General features: G+C 32.6%; 1 protein-coding gene across 1 annotated transcript in view; it reads left to right on the plus strand.

Annotated features, from left to right (window-relative positions):
- The first annotated feature begins 7,643 nt into the window (after positions 1-7,643).
- LOC126965404 (protein expanded) overlaps positions 7,644-15,881 on the plus strand; it is a 30,805-nt gene continuing 22,567 nt past the window's right edge. Inside the window, exon 1 of the mRNA XM_050809002.1 lies at positions 7,644-7,811. The gene's annotated coding sequence lies outside the window, so the exon portion shown is untranslated. The remainder of the gene's footprint in view (positions 7,812-15,881) is intronic.

Raw genomic sequence — 15,881 nt, forward strand, 5'->3', positions numbered from 1 at the left:
TTAAAATCACTTATTGAACGTGAAAAACTACCACCCATTGAAAAGAGACTGCAACAGACCTGAGAAGAATGGGCGCAAGAAACTCAGCGGGCTTTTTTTTTAATATAAAATAAGGATTACAATGTGTAATCGTACAATAAACATTTATAATTAAAGAGCCTGAGGGTATTCGCTTTTTTCCTAGTCCGTGGCGTCATTAAGAAAATCGTTTATGCTATAGTAACCTTTCCCACACAGACGTTTTCTAACAAATCTTTTAAATTTCGTTACACATTTGTTTTGTACATTTTCTGGGATCATATTGTAGAAGCATATAAATCGCCCAACAAAAGACTTACTAACTCGACCCAACCGAGTAGTGGGCATAACAAGTTTATGTTTGTTCCTCGTGTTAACATTACGAATGTCACAGTTTCTAGTAAATTCTTCAATGTGCTTATGAACAACAAACAGAACATTATCAAAATTGTATTGAGAAGCAACAGTCAAAATGTTTATTTCTTTAAATTTTTCTCTAAATGATTCTTTAGGGCCTAGGTTATAAATCGCGCGAATAGCCCTCTTCTGCAGCACAAAGATGGTATAAATATCGGCCGCACTGCCCCATAACGATATACCATAGGACATAATACTATGAAAATAACTAAAGTATACTAATCGCGCCGTATCTATGTCAGTTAACCGTCTAATTTTCTTAACCGCATATGCTGCAGAACTAAGCCTATTCGCCAATCCTTCAATATGGGGGCCCCACTGCAATTTGGAATCAAGAGTAATGCCAAGTAATACAGCAGATTCTACTGGTTTTACCACTTCTCCATTTAATAAAATATTTGCATCTAAATTAATGACATTTGGCGCGGCAAATTTAATATATTTGGTTTTATGACTATTTAACAATAAGTTATTGGCGCTAAACCAGTACACGATGTCAGATAGAGCATTGTTTTCTTCGTAAATTTATGATTTCAACAATATGGATATCAAATCCGAGGTTCTTGAGGGCTCTGCACCCTCTCCTGCAACGAATTTGGGATGATTTATTAAATCCAGTGTCTATATGTGCCAATAAAGTGTCACGAAAATGTGGGACGTTTTTATCCAAGAAGAGGGACATTGAGACCGATTGAAATAGAGTGAGAAAGGGCGAACGTAGCATGAAGCACATGGCACTGCTAGTAAGTATAACAACTTCTCTACTAGAGTTATATCGTGCAGGTTTAGCGCGCCGATGCGAAAAAGTTGAACATCTTCCCTACGAGAGTTGTATCGTGCTGGTTTAGCGCACGGCCGCGAGCAAGTATAACATCTTCCCTCCTAGCGTTGTATCGTGTAGGTTTAGGGCGTGGCCGCGAGTAAGTAGAATAATAATTTCTAATATGGACAAAAAACATTTGGTATAGAGAACAGATTAGGATAATTGATATAAACGGGATTTAAAAATTAGTTTTCCAAAGAAGTTTCACTTCTGACATGTGTACTTTGTACGCACGCCTTTTTTTTCCTTTTATTTTTTTTCCAATTGGAGACGCAAAGAATGAAGATGTAAAGCATCTGAAACATAAATTATTATACCGACACATTATTTTTGAAGACTCTTTCCTTTTTTACGATTTAATAAATAGTTGAAAAACTTCCTAGTTGAATAAAATAACTACATATAAAATGAAGAATAAATAGTGCACAATAATTTTTACGGCCTTGTAATTCGTAATAATAATAATGATTATTAATCACAATAGGGTATATGCATGTACCTTATATTTAGTTGAAATTTTTTTTTCTAATCTTTTTTATTATTTATTTTATCTTAAATAGTTTTTTTTTATTAAATTTGTACTGAATAATAAATATTAAATATACAAAAGTTCAATAAATACGCGCGAAATATAAAACATCGGAACGCAATGCTATTGGTTGAAGCGAAGTGTGACGTCAGAATCTATCCCAAGAATCTATTTTGTACTAATAAATGTATGGCCGGTTTTTTCCTTCGGTTATACTGCGAAAACTACTGAACCAATCAGAATAATTCTTGAACCATTAGATGCAGCGTGTTTCGGAGAAGATTTTAGTATATAATATGTTGGTGATTATTTATTTAGAACCTAGTTTTTTTTACCCAGAAATGCCTATAAATTATTTCATCATTACACAAGACAAGTTCTGACCCGACAATACCCCGCGCCCGCTCATTGTATGAATTATCACTATATATGTAATGAAATGTCATGGACTGAATTAGTTGTATTGCGAATTTATTAAGTATTTATTATCAAGATTATTCGTTCTTGCAGTATAACCGAAGGAAAAAACCCGGCCATACATTTATTAGTACAATATAGATTCTTAGGATAGACTCTGACGTCACAGAATTCCCGCGCAAAATGGCGCGTTTGAATAGCCGGGAAAGAATTTTTTTTTAAATAAGAATGTTTTTATATATAATTCGATGTGTTTGATAATTTTTAGGATGTAAAAAATCAAATTTAAGTATTTTTAAAATTTATTCATAAGTATACCCTATTCGTAACAAGTATTTCCAACTGCTCGTCTAGCTATTTTAGTCTAACTATTTTATGAAGGATTTTAATACACAAATTTGATAAGTTAGTTTAATTTTGTAAAAACTTAATTGACACTCGTGCAAAGCTACTCATTAGATTAGATTAAATTGACTATTAAAAATATACTAATACTAGTCTTAAAATAATGACATCTCAAAAAACTTATTTAGATATAGTTTTAGAATTGAATGTTTATGAAACGGCCCCTTTAATAATCTTTGTAAAATAGAAATCTTTATTATTATAAATCCTTCATACATTACTTAGTTCACTTAATTCTACTTAATATTATTATACTATAATAACAATACAAGTAATGGAACATACACGACATTTTTCTGGACAAACAACACCAAATACATCAAAATAATTTTCAAATATTCACAATGCTTTTGAAAATAATCGCACCACGAATCCCGTAGGATAAGTAGTGTTTCTAATAGTTAATTAAAATATTTTATATTATTTTAGTTGTCACTAGCATTAAACTAGGCCGGGCCTGTATTTTAATACTAGTTACTTCCAGATACATTGTTTTTTACAGATAACTTCAATACATAAAAGTGTATATAAGAATTTAACTTATGGAAAAAAAAATTAACAGTTCTACGAGAAAATAAATAACATTTGTCTATCATACATATTACTGGTTAGTACTTGAGCGGTCAGTAATAAAATTGAGGGTATACTTAAAAACATTTGGGTTGACTACAAAGACTGTTGACTTGGGCTATTTTCATATAATAATATAGTAAGGTATTATTGATTGGGTTTATTTTGAAGTTTTAAAGTAATGATGTATAATAAAGTATTAAAGATAATAAATTTTAAAGATAAATATATAAGGGTACATGTATACATATAGATAAATAGAAATAATTAATTTATTGCAGATGTGAAATATAAGCTATTATTATGCATACTATAATTTTATAAGATAATGGTATAAAATAAACAATGAAATTTAATGTTTTTTTTTCTGTATGTTGTGCGTATATCGGTAAGGTAAGTAAGGCTGGATAATTAATAATTTAACGTATAGCTATAAACAAATTTTCAATTTCATCATACTTTTTATTTTTTAACCAAACAGTTAGCTTTTTTTTACAGTTAAATTTGTTTTCAGAGTAGATATTAATAATTTTGTTTAATTTATTATAGAGCATGGGACCAAGATAGCATTGAAATTTACGTATAAAAAAAAGTTTTAAAAGTAAACATCTAATAACAATACTTAAAATTTAAATTGACCTCAGTGCTTAAAATATAGAGTTTAAGTTAAATCAATTTTATAATAATAACTAGAATTTTGTAATGAATGAAATGTATTAAAAAATAAATTGATACTTAGGTACTTAATAATAATTTTGCATGCCAGAAATGGTCGATTACATTGATACATTAAAATTATTTACAGCCATTGTTAATGTTTTTTGGCAAAATAAAGGATTTATGATTAAAAAATATATAAAACTAGCTGACCCGACAGACATTTGTTCTGTAGATAATAAAAAAATACTATTTTATAGGAATTTGCCAATAATATTTCAAAACATCAAGATTTATATCGTAAAAAATGCTCCCTGCAATGAAATTGTTTCACAGCAGAACTGTCAAACTGTGCGTTTGGAAATAAAAATAATTATAGGTCCCAAATCGAAATAAAAAGTATCCTATCTCTCAAATTGGACTAAACTGCACTCCATGAAGTAATCTCCATTAAAATCCTTTCATTAGTTTAGGAGTCCATCGCGGACAAACAACGTGTCACGTAATTTATATATATTAAGATATGTAAAGTGATGCAACAAAAATACTCAAATGTCAAATACACAATGCCTTAGGTACACGAGTACCTGAGAAAAAAAATGTAAATGAATAAATTCCGCTAATATAGCGGTCAATTATCCATTTAACTATGTGTAAATAAAATGATAGAGGTTTTCATTTGTGCACGGAGAAGCTACAGGATAGATTTCAGTTAAGTCTTCTAAGTTTTATTCCTTTCGGCCCTTATCTAAAAAAAAAAGCGATAGCTTCATTTACTATAGTTATTAAAGTTATAAGAAACAGAGATTTTTATAAGCAGTCATGCTCAGTCATGTGTGTATGCGGACGAAGTCGCAGGTATCAGTTATTTTAGCATAATTTTATGCAAGCAAAAGACTTCATGACATTATTGCAGGGGGCCTAGAGGTACCTATCTCGCGAGATGCCGCATTCCAGAGGCGAGGCAGAGGCGCGCCAAACGCGTGCCTTTGCCGACCCACGCGCCATCTATATTATCTCAACTTCTCGACTCTTGTGTTCAGACGCTGCTAGCTAGTGTTGCCAACTCACTTCTCTATAGCTTAATTTCGCTGTATGTCTCTTTCAGCTGCGTACATAGTAGAACAATGGATCTATACGTGGGATAGTTATTGATATGCATTATTATTAATTAGTTTGATGGATATACTTTAAGCTTAAAAATAACTTCATAAATGTTTGTAGACTATGTACAACAAAAACACTTGAAAAAATTAAGAGATCCTTTTTTGTAAAAGTTTGACTTTTTTCTGAAATGACAAATTTATCCATTTCATTTATATTTATTTATTTACACAGTACATCCATATTAAACATTCAACATGAGTTTTCAGTTAATATATATTATAGATAAAATAATCAAATGGCTTGACATGAATAATTTAAATGTTAATTTATCAAAGACAAATTATATATAGTTTAAAGTAAAAAGATGTCAACAAATGCAATTAAATATAAAATATAATAATACAGTTATAAATGAAATTGATAATGATATTTTTTTGGGAATACGTATTGATAAATATCACAACTACACTAGTCATATTGACAAAGATTGTAACAAAATTAATCGTTTTGTCTACGTACTTAATAGGTTAAGAAGAATAGGGTCACACAAGCTATCCCTTATGGCCTATCATGAATAAGTTGCATCAGTTTTACGCTATGGACTACTAATATGGGGTAATGGTTCATATGTTCAGCGAGTTTTTGTTGCCCAAAAAAACTCACTCTTGCAAAACGCTATTTAGAAAACATAACCTGCTAAATCTACCTGTATGTACATTTTCGAGGCTTTCAAATTTGTGTGTAACCATAGATATCTTTTCACGTCAGCTGTTGAGGTGAATGCTAGAGTAACAAGACAGCCGCATAGACTTGTTATGAAACATTGTCCTAAAACAACACTTTTTCTTAAAAATAGCCATAACATGTGTATAAAATTATATAACAAATTGTCTGAGGACCTGAAAATACTGTCAAAGAAAATGTTTATACCAAGACTCTTCAAATGGATGGTTGAAAATATTTTTTATAGTATTAATGAATATTTAAATAACCACATGTCAAAAAACACCACACCCTTGAATACGAACAGAACTGTATATAACTTGGAATACAACTCAAGAAAATCAAGAACACAATTCACATAGACAAACTAGCCAGAAGAATTAACATGACCTGGAAAAATATTGGAGTAAAAAAATCTATACTTTCAATAGTATGAATATTTAATTAAGTTTTAAGTTTTTGCATGCTTTTAATTTAAGCTGGATAGTGGCATCATTGTAATATTTAAAGATCTGGACATACCCTATTCCATGGCAAAATAAATAATTTCATTTCATTTAATTTCATATATGAACTCAGACTGATACATATGGCTATTTTAGATGAACATCACTAAAATCAGTTATGAATAATTATATTATAGTAAAATTTAATCCCATTAACAGTGCTATTAGTTATGAGGTCAAAATAAAGTAATTTAAATTCTTTATTAAGTACTTTTTTAGTACTACAAATTACTTTTTTAGTATCATAAAATAAATCAAGAAAATAGTATAGTACATAATATTATTATAGATTAGAGTTCACAGATTAAAATAAACAATTGTTTATTTTTGCCTAATTAGGCATGGTGATATTATCTTATTTTTGATCTTATTTTCTGAGTCATAAAAGAGTTTAGATGCAACGTAGACCTACATTCGTAATACTGTTTGCATATTCTAACAAGAGGAGATTGAGCCCAATGTTTGTTCTACAATACTCAAGTTTCTAGACATTTAGAATGGAACTGATTATACGAGATATATTTCATTGTGGATGTTTATGATGTCAATTTTCCCAATCATTATTTTCTATAGAGATTCCCCGAAATGATAGTTTAAACTTAATGTGATCATAGTATTGTAAATGTAGTTAAAAGCATTGTTTAATCGTAAAAAAAAATTTTATTTAAATGTTTCTTTCAATACTGTAGTTATATATAGCGTAATTTCAGAGGCAATATTTATTATTCCAGAGTTAAATATTTTGCAGTGACATCTTTCTTTTACGAGATCGTAACTTAATTCTACCTGCCCGAACATTACTTTTGTGGTTTAGTTTTACATTATTTTAAAAGTGCAATAGCAAGGAGTTTTACTACATAACTATTATGGAAAACGTCGTATGTTATACGAGTGTGTAGGTTATTGCAAACTCGTGACTTTAAAAATCCTCGCCTTCGACTCGGGCTTGTTATTGAGAGCTAGTTTGCGATAACCTACTTTCCACCCTTGTTCTCTTTTCTCCCTATATTCTTATTTTATCTAATAATATGTGCACTGGTAAACACGCTGGGAATAATTTTTGTGTAATGTAGGTTACACTTCCATTTTACTGTCTTACTATATTATATTTTACCTGCTTAAAATAAGAGTATATATTTCAGTACGAAATTAGAGCCCATAATCTAGAAAACGTGCCTAATCCGTGATCAAGTCTGTTTGTGTCATAGGTTCACTTTGTCAAGTTCAAAGTCATCAAAATAAAACAAAAGATCACGTATATAGTATTGAAACGCCTTTTGGGAATTTCCTTACAACAGTCCCCTTGATGCAGATTGGTGGTTGATGGTTTTGTCTCAAAGTTCATTAGTTTTTATTTACCCATTAAATTGGCTATTATATTTATACTTGAGCTGGCAGCACTAAATATTATGCCGCGCGCCTCGCTGCCTCTCGGTTTGCCGCTGAAGCCTGAACGCATGTCAATCGCTAGTCGCAGTCAGTCGTGTCTTTGCGCTCAATAAAAGCGCACGTCAAAGCAATGAATGCACATAACATTTACCAGTGAGATTACATTGTATCGAAGTGTAGTGAAGTGCTTACGGTGAACCATAAATGTAAACAGTGCCATAAAAACCCAGATTGGATTTATTCATTGTTGGTAAGTGTTTGCGGCGACGTCTTGGGCAACTGGTGCGGATGCGCGCGCTTTCACGATGCCTCCACTTTCATTTCATAAACATAGCTCGAATTCCATGCTCGCTGCTACGGCCGCTGACCCTGCGTCGGCGCAGAGTTCCACACTACTTTGTAACTATCTTATGAGATTATGTCTAAACTTAATCAAAGGTTACAAAAACGTTACTTGTCGAAACTACTTGCGTAGCAAATAGGTTTTCATTATAGTACCTACCAAATTGATGAGGTAACCTGAACTGATTGCGACAGCAATGTTAACTATCAATTAATGTAAATTATGCGTGGTTTGTGTGTGAGAATTTGCTTGATAATATGTATTGTATATCAGTATCAGTTATATTTTATAGGTAGCGAGAACTTAGTCTTATATTCTCTTAAAGCAGTTCGACTATATTGTCAGTACTTTATGCTCACTTAGTTATCTTTTTTTTATATATTTAAACATAATAGTAATCTGATTTACACATAAGCTAAACTTAGGTATGCACTCCATAACGCGAGACTAATCCCAATAATCAATAGGTTACCTAACGCCTATTGTTAAGCCAACAAACAAAAGTATTTAACATTATTTTCACATTTCGCATAATGACCGGGTCTTTCTATTGTTTAATCCTGTGTCTTTACTTAACTTTGGCATAAAATAGGCATATATGATGTACTTTCTAACAAAAATTCTATAGGTACCTATAGCAACATCAGTAAAAGTTTTCCATTTTCTAATAAATGCGTACTAGCGCTCTACAAAGCGCTGGTCCGGCCACACATGGAGTATTGCTGTCATCTCTGGTCTGGCGCACCCCAGTATCAGCTCGATCCATTTGACCGCGTGCAACGCAGAGCAGCTTGAATTGTCGGGGACCCAGTGCTCTGTGAACGGCTGGATCACTTGGCGTTGCGTAGAGACGTCGCTTCATTGTGTGTCTTCTACCGCATTTATCACGGGGACTGTTCCGAAGAGCTGTTTCACCTGATTCCTGCCGCCGAATTCCACCTTCGCACGACACGCCACAAGTTAGGATATCATCCCCACCATCTGGATGTGTGGCGATTGTCCACAGTGCGGTTTTCAAGGAGCTTTCTTCCACGTACTACATAGCTGTGGAATGAGCTACCTTGTGCGGTGTTTCCGGGACGATACGACATGGGAACCTTCAAAAAAAGCGCGTACACCTTCCTTAAAGGCCGGCAACGCTCCTGTGATTCCTCTGGTGTTGCAAGAGATTGTGGGCGGCGGTGATCACTTAACAACGGTGACCCGTACGCTCGTTTGTCCTCCTATTCCATAAAAAAAATACACTCAAAAATTTAAACACTATTGCTTAAAGACGACAGAAAAATGAAAATAAATATGTATATATAAAATGTGAACTTTTCTATCTTGCTGTATCCAAGTTAGAGATGTTCTTTTCTCTCGCACCCTTTGGTTATCATTTCATATGTATATCTATCTAAAAATGCACTTATTAGTAATTGTATCTTTAATCTATCACATTATAAAAATTGTGTAATTTCGAAAGGAAATTAGTCTTCTAGATGTGTTACCTAAATTATAATAATTATGATTGTGAAAACGATGAATGAGTCCGATTCAAGGTCCGGTACTAGGAACGTTTACCCTACATTTAATATGATAAAACTATTACTATCGTCGCTTAGCTACTTAAAAATATTTCCAGATAACTTAATACATAAAATGTACATCTATTTATATAACCATACTATACAATATTAGTAAGTAGTTTGACCAAACTTAGGGAGCGATCGGTACTATGTTGGATTTCCCGCCATTATTTCACGACAACGCCAGACTGGTTCTAAAACCAATCTTTCTTTGATAGATCTATTAAAGCCAGCCAAACTGTAACTTGTTTTGATCTGTGGCAATTCCTCAGAATTCCGAAAGCTTTCGAGTGATGGTAAACCAAAGGCTCTCTGCACGTTCTATGATTAAGAAATGAAATAAACCTGCATAATAATAGTATTATCTCATATTTTAAATTAATATTGAGATACTAGCTGATACCCGCGATTTAGTCCGCGTACACACATGACTAAGCACGTAGTAGGTACTTATAAAAATCTTTATTTCTTAAAACTTTATTCACTTCATATTAAATGAAGATTTATCATATTTACATAAAAATAATCTGATAGATAGTTTACAACTGTAGTTTCTACCAACTCTAGTTAGCTTTTGGACAAAGGGGGACACATCAAAGGAGAAACGAAATTGTTGTTTTTATTTAATTCCAAGAATTTTAATATTTATTCACCTTTTAAACCTTCTGTGGACTTCCACAAGTAATTCAAGACCAAAATTAGCCAAATCGGTCCAGCCGTTCTCGAGTTTTAGCGAGATTAACGAACAACAATTCATTTTTATATATGTATATAGATTAGGTATGTTCTAGAGCTTGTATTCTAAACGAAAATAATAAAGCTGAAGAGTTATTTCATAAGTGTCAGTAGCTCAAATGTTATGTTTCTCATTCGGAAGCCGTTGGTTCGAGCCCCACCAATGTTTTAGATTCTCTAATAATTCTTGAATTCTCTAATTATTGATCTCATTTGAATATAATTATGATCTATCTATTTTCTAACCGAAAAAAAAACAGTCGAGAACGACTAATTCCCCTCATTATACGCTTCACCTGTATGTTTGTATGTATGTTTGTAACCGACTTCTTTGGGCGCGATTTTGACCCACTTTAAACGGCTAGATTTCGCTCAAACTTTGTAGATTTATCGAGGACATCTATCGAGGAATGTCATCGACATTACACTAATTTGCCTAAAAATGAAAAATAAATAATAGTTAAAAAAAACTAAAAAGCACGCTTTATATATAAAATTAAACTAAAAAATGGAAAATAAATTTAAATTGAAAATAGTGTAAAAAATATATATTTTATTGTAAAAAAAAAAAGCGTAGGTTGTAACGCACACTAAAGTAATAAACCTGGCCTCTTTTCATCGGTTGTCTACCAGCAAGAGGCTGTATCTAGACGTATAAATTATCTAGGATAATTAGGTATTTTCTATAAATTACTCTGGTTTTTATATGGTCTTAGTTCCATCTTCGGCCCGCATTCTTAATAAGTCCCAATATCCGGTATTAAGTATGGTTTGATGCTGTAATAGGAAGGTTTACCCTACGTTAAATATAATATTATAACTAGGTACTCCCTTAAAAATATTTTCAGTTAACTTAACAATTTTAATATTCATTATTAAAAGATATGAAAGACATCTATCTACGCAGGTATAGTACCTTCTGGATGACCGGCCTGGAGCCGACGTTTCAAGAAGTTTTCACTCCATAAAGTTCCAATTCGTCATGTGGGTGTAACAAGATTAAACATTAGGCCTGGTAACGTTTATTGGTCGGCTGATTGATAAGTAAATGATTCATTAGCTCGTAAACACGCTGTAGATATATCTACAACCGCATTCCACAGATATCGCGCGACTCCACAACTGCCAACACTTATGACGCAAAATGCGACTGTTTTATTGTTCGGAGCATATACTATCTATGGTTGTAACACACACATATTCACCAGATAGTCACCATACTGATGATAGAGATGATATTTTTTTATGAAATTAAGGAACTAGACAAGCCGGACGTTCAGCTGGTGGTAATTGATACGCGCTGCCTATTACAACTGTTTACCTTGCCTTATGCCAATCACTTTTGACCTATTGTATCCCTGTTTGGGGTGGAGCCCGCGTAACTATTATGTTAAGTCTGGAAAGAGCTCAAAGAGCTATTCTAAAGATAATGCTTTATAAACCTATCCGATACTCTACCAACCTCCTTTACTCAGAATGCCAAGTCTTAACGGTCCGGCAACTATATATTCTTCGGAGTGTATTAAGAAAACATGCGACCCTACCCCTCAACGTGACTGTTCTTGAACGACGCCGCACCCAAATATGTCCCATAATAAAATATAAAACGGCCTTCGCAAAACGTCAATATGATGCTCTCTCCTCTAAGCTTTACAATAAGATTCATGAGAAGACTTTTATCTACACACTAAGCAATTTTGAGGTAAAAAAGAAAACCACCACTTATCTTAAACAATTATCATATTCAGAAACGGAAAGTCTACTGTAACCTACTCACTAAGAATTACACACACACACATACATTCACATTTAATTTTTATTTTTTTAAATTTGTTTCGTTTCTCATTGTCATTTGTCGAGGAATCACTGAGCCCGAAGATACAGTTTTAACTAGTTTCGGGGTCAGAGGTCTTTTAATATCACTGCAAAACCAAATTTTCAATGTTCAATGTATTGTATTGTTGTTACAATTACAATGTATTGCCGTTAAGTTTTCTTGAAAGACCCAAAACATTCTGAGCGACATTACAACTGCGCTCGACACCTTGAGACATAAGATGTCAAGTCTCATTTGCGCAAAATTTCACTAGCTACGGCACCCTTCAGACCGAAACACAGTAATGCTTACACATTACCGCTTCCACTGGATGCGTTAGAAACTTTCTTTTACGTACTGCCGACGAATGCATTATTTTATATGTTTGCATTACCTTATAACATGGGTACAAAGAAGGCCGGGAACAGTCCTGGTATGGTCTTAAGTCCTGGTATATTATGATTTCGGAAAAGATACAATAGTGACATATATATATATCCACTAGCTGACCCAGCAAACGTCACGCGTCGTATTGTCATATAACATATTAAAAAAAAAATATTAAAATTTCGATACAACCGATTCTCACACCTACCAAATATATCGTACTACAATTATTGTATTCGATTCCCATCTTGCAACCCTATAATGGTTTGGTGGATGGAACAGGATAATATAAAAATCGCGATACAAAAATAGGAGTTGATCGCAGATGGTTGAAAATTTAGGGTTGTATGTATTTTTAATGTTCTATCATAAAAAAAAACACAAAAAGTTACAACCAAATAAAAAAAAATGGGTTAAAAACCCTTAACGTTAAGGGGGATGAAAAATAGATAGTAGCCGATTCTCAGACATACATAAAAAATTTGATAAAAATGAGTAAAGCCGTTTCGGAGGAGTAAGGTAACTAACATTGTGACACGAGAATTTTATATTATAAGATATTGATATTATACGTTTTTCTGAAGTATTCAAAGAAGAAAAATCTATTCAAAACATCTTTAAACACACACAAATGCAATAAATGCACAGTATTCATCAAAATACTCAAAAGTTTTAACAAGAAATAACGGTCAAAAAATCTTTCATCAAACATACATACGCCTGTGTCTCTACAAGTCTAGGTAAAGATGACATACTTCCAAATGGAATTCAAAGATGGTTTCGTTTTGTATAAGATTAAAACTGGTGTCAAAACTAAGTATTTTTAACAAAATTCTCTAAAATATGAAAGAATAATAACATATTATTCTTTGACTTCTGGGATATCTAAATACCTTATGTATGCGTCATCATATAAGTATTTAGCCTTAAAAGGCATAAAAAGGCATTTATTTTCTCAAAATTGATTCCTTTAGAATTCTTTTTGATGTCATTTCTAATAACTACTAGATACTACTACCGCTTCGGAAACAAATGGCGCTCTGAGAGAGAAGAAGCAGCGCAAGAAACTCCTTTATTTGCCTATTCAGTTCAGTACTTACCTAGTATGTAGGTATTAATAAAGTAATTATTCCATTTTTCTCAGAAGTAATAACTTTGAAATATTATCTCTTCTGTGATAAAAACACGATAAAAATATTTATTGGTAATAAGTATCAGTATGCAATTAGCTAATATTTTTTAATTTTGTTGAAAAAATATTAAGTAGTATAACCTAAATTCGTGAATATTTTAACCTGTTTATCGCAATATGGCGAATTACAGATACATTTATTTTGGGGATGTATTGTTTATATTTTTATTATGATAATAAGAGACGAGACGCCCTGCCCATTACAATGCAGTGCCGCTTAGGATTCTTGAAAAATTTGAAAAACAACCAAATTTTATGAACGATGCGGGACTCGAACCCACGAACCTCCGGCGTTCCGTGCCAGTGCTCTAACCGACTGAGCTAACCGTTCGAGTGACGTCTCGTTATAAAATCTTGTACGCTTTGTTCAACTCTCAAGTAGTGGCTTCATCTACAGGATCTACTTTACAGTTGATAACCTGCTCAACCCCAAATTTTATTTGTTTATTAATCCTAGAAGTGAGGGTTTTCACTTTAAAAACATAACAAATTGTTCTTGAAAAACCCAAAAATTCTGAGCGGCACTACAATCGCGCTTGTCGCCTTGAGACATAAGATGTTAAGTTCGATTTGTCCAATAATTTCACTAGCCACGGCGCCCTTCAGACCGAAACACAGATGTTTACATATTACTGCTTCACGACGGAAATGTTATGTTTGTTATGTTATGGTACCCATGATCTAGCCGGCATCCAGTGCAAAGGAGTCTCCCACTGGTATACCCTCAGGGGCGTGCATTCGTTTTCTAGCAAGGTAGGCACTGTGGATCTAACTAGTCGTAGTTTAGCTTTGTAATATGCAAAGATTGCTTACCGTAGGTGGCTGGTATCTAGCGTCAGGAAATTTATTATGAGTGGGTGTTCTATAGAAGTTTCGTTATATAAAATTAAACTAAATTAACTTTAACACTAGTGCTATATTTATTTAGGTTTATAACGAGGTAGGTACTGCATAATTGCCTGTATAATATGCACACCCCTGTATACCCTACTAATGAAGTTAGTTTCAGAATTTTTGGGTTTTTCAATAATCCTGAGTGGCACTGCAGCGTAATGGGCAGGGCGTATCAATTACCGTCAGCTGAACGTCCTGCTCGTCTCGTCCCTGATTTTAATAAAAAACATTTTGTACTGAAATTTTATTAAAAAAAACTACTGAGTTTCTTCTCAGGTCTGAAGCATACTTACTATTTTGAATGTGTGGTTAGTTTTTGACGTTCAATAAGTAATTTTAAATCCTATTTTGTCTATATATATAAAAATGAATTGCTGTTCGTTAGTCTCGCTAAAACTCGAGAACGGTTGGACCGATTTGGCTAATTTTGGTCTTGAATTATTTGTGGAAGTCCAGAGAAGGTTTAAAATTATGAAAATGTTTGGAATGAAATAAAAACAACAATTTTGTTTTTCCTTTGATGTGTCGTTCAGAAATCAAATTGAAAGAATAGTTTAAAATTTAGAATCTTTGTATTTTTCTAACTTTCTCAGAAGGTAAAAAACAAACTTAATTTTAGCTACCTATACTTGGTAGATTAACTACAGTTGCTAACTGTGATGGCAATACAAAGTTTGCTGGGTCATCTAGTTTTGAATAAAAATATTTGAATTTGTTGCCGGAAATACTTAGATTTATTAACTCTTTATTATTACTGAATAATATGTTAAATATATACACAATTATACAACATTCTCACATTATATATTATTAAGTTTTTATACTAATTACAATCAAGGTCATAGATTAAGGAAACGACCGCGACCGTACATTCCTGATCTTCTGATGCATAACGTCGTCCACTTATCGTGCGGTTTTTAGGATTCCGTAACCATGGATAGTCTGTAATATTTTCACATGACGTACTAGCCCATAGACAAACAGCTTACATAGTATCTAGACTGATTAATAAACTGCCACGTGACTTGACCGACTCGTTGACTGAGACAAATTTAAAACAGAATTTAAAAAAATACTTTTTAAGACTTGACTGACCACCGATCAACTTATCGTGCTTAACTGTTAATTATTGTATCAAGTACTTTTACTTTTATTTGTAAAATTATAATGTATAGCAAAGTTTCTAACGATTGTGAACTATTTTTTCTTTTATTAATTTAAATCTGATGGTGTAGACTTAATTTAGCAATTGTACAAAACTCGGTGGTTTTTATTGCTTTGAAACCGCAATGTAATATTTATTTTTTTATTAATAAATATATAAAAAAAAAAGGTGAGAGACAAGAAAGAACATCTCTAACGGGGATACAGCAAGATAGAGAGAG

The sequence above is a fragment of the Leptidea sinapis genome, chromosome 7, assembly GCF_905404315.1.
Source record: "Leptidea sinapis chromosome 7, ilLepSina1.1, whole genome shotgun sequence".
NCBI lineage: Eukaryota > Metazoa > Arthropoda > Insecta > Lepidoptera > Pieridae > Leptidea > Leptidea sinapis.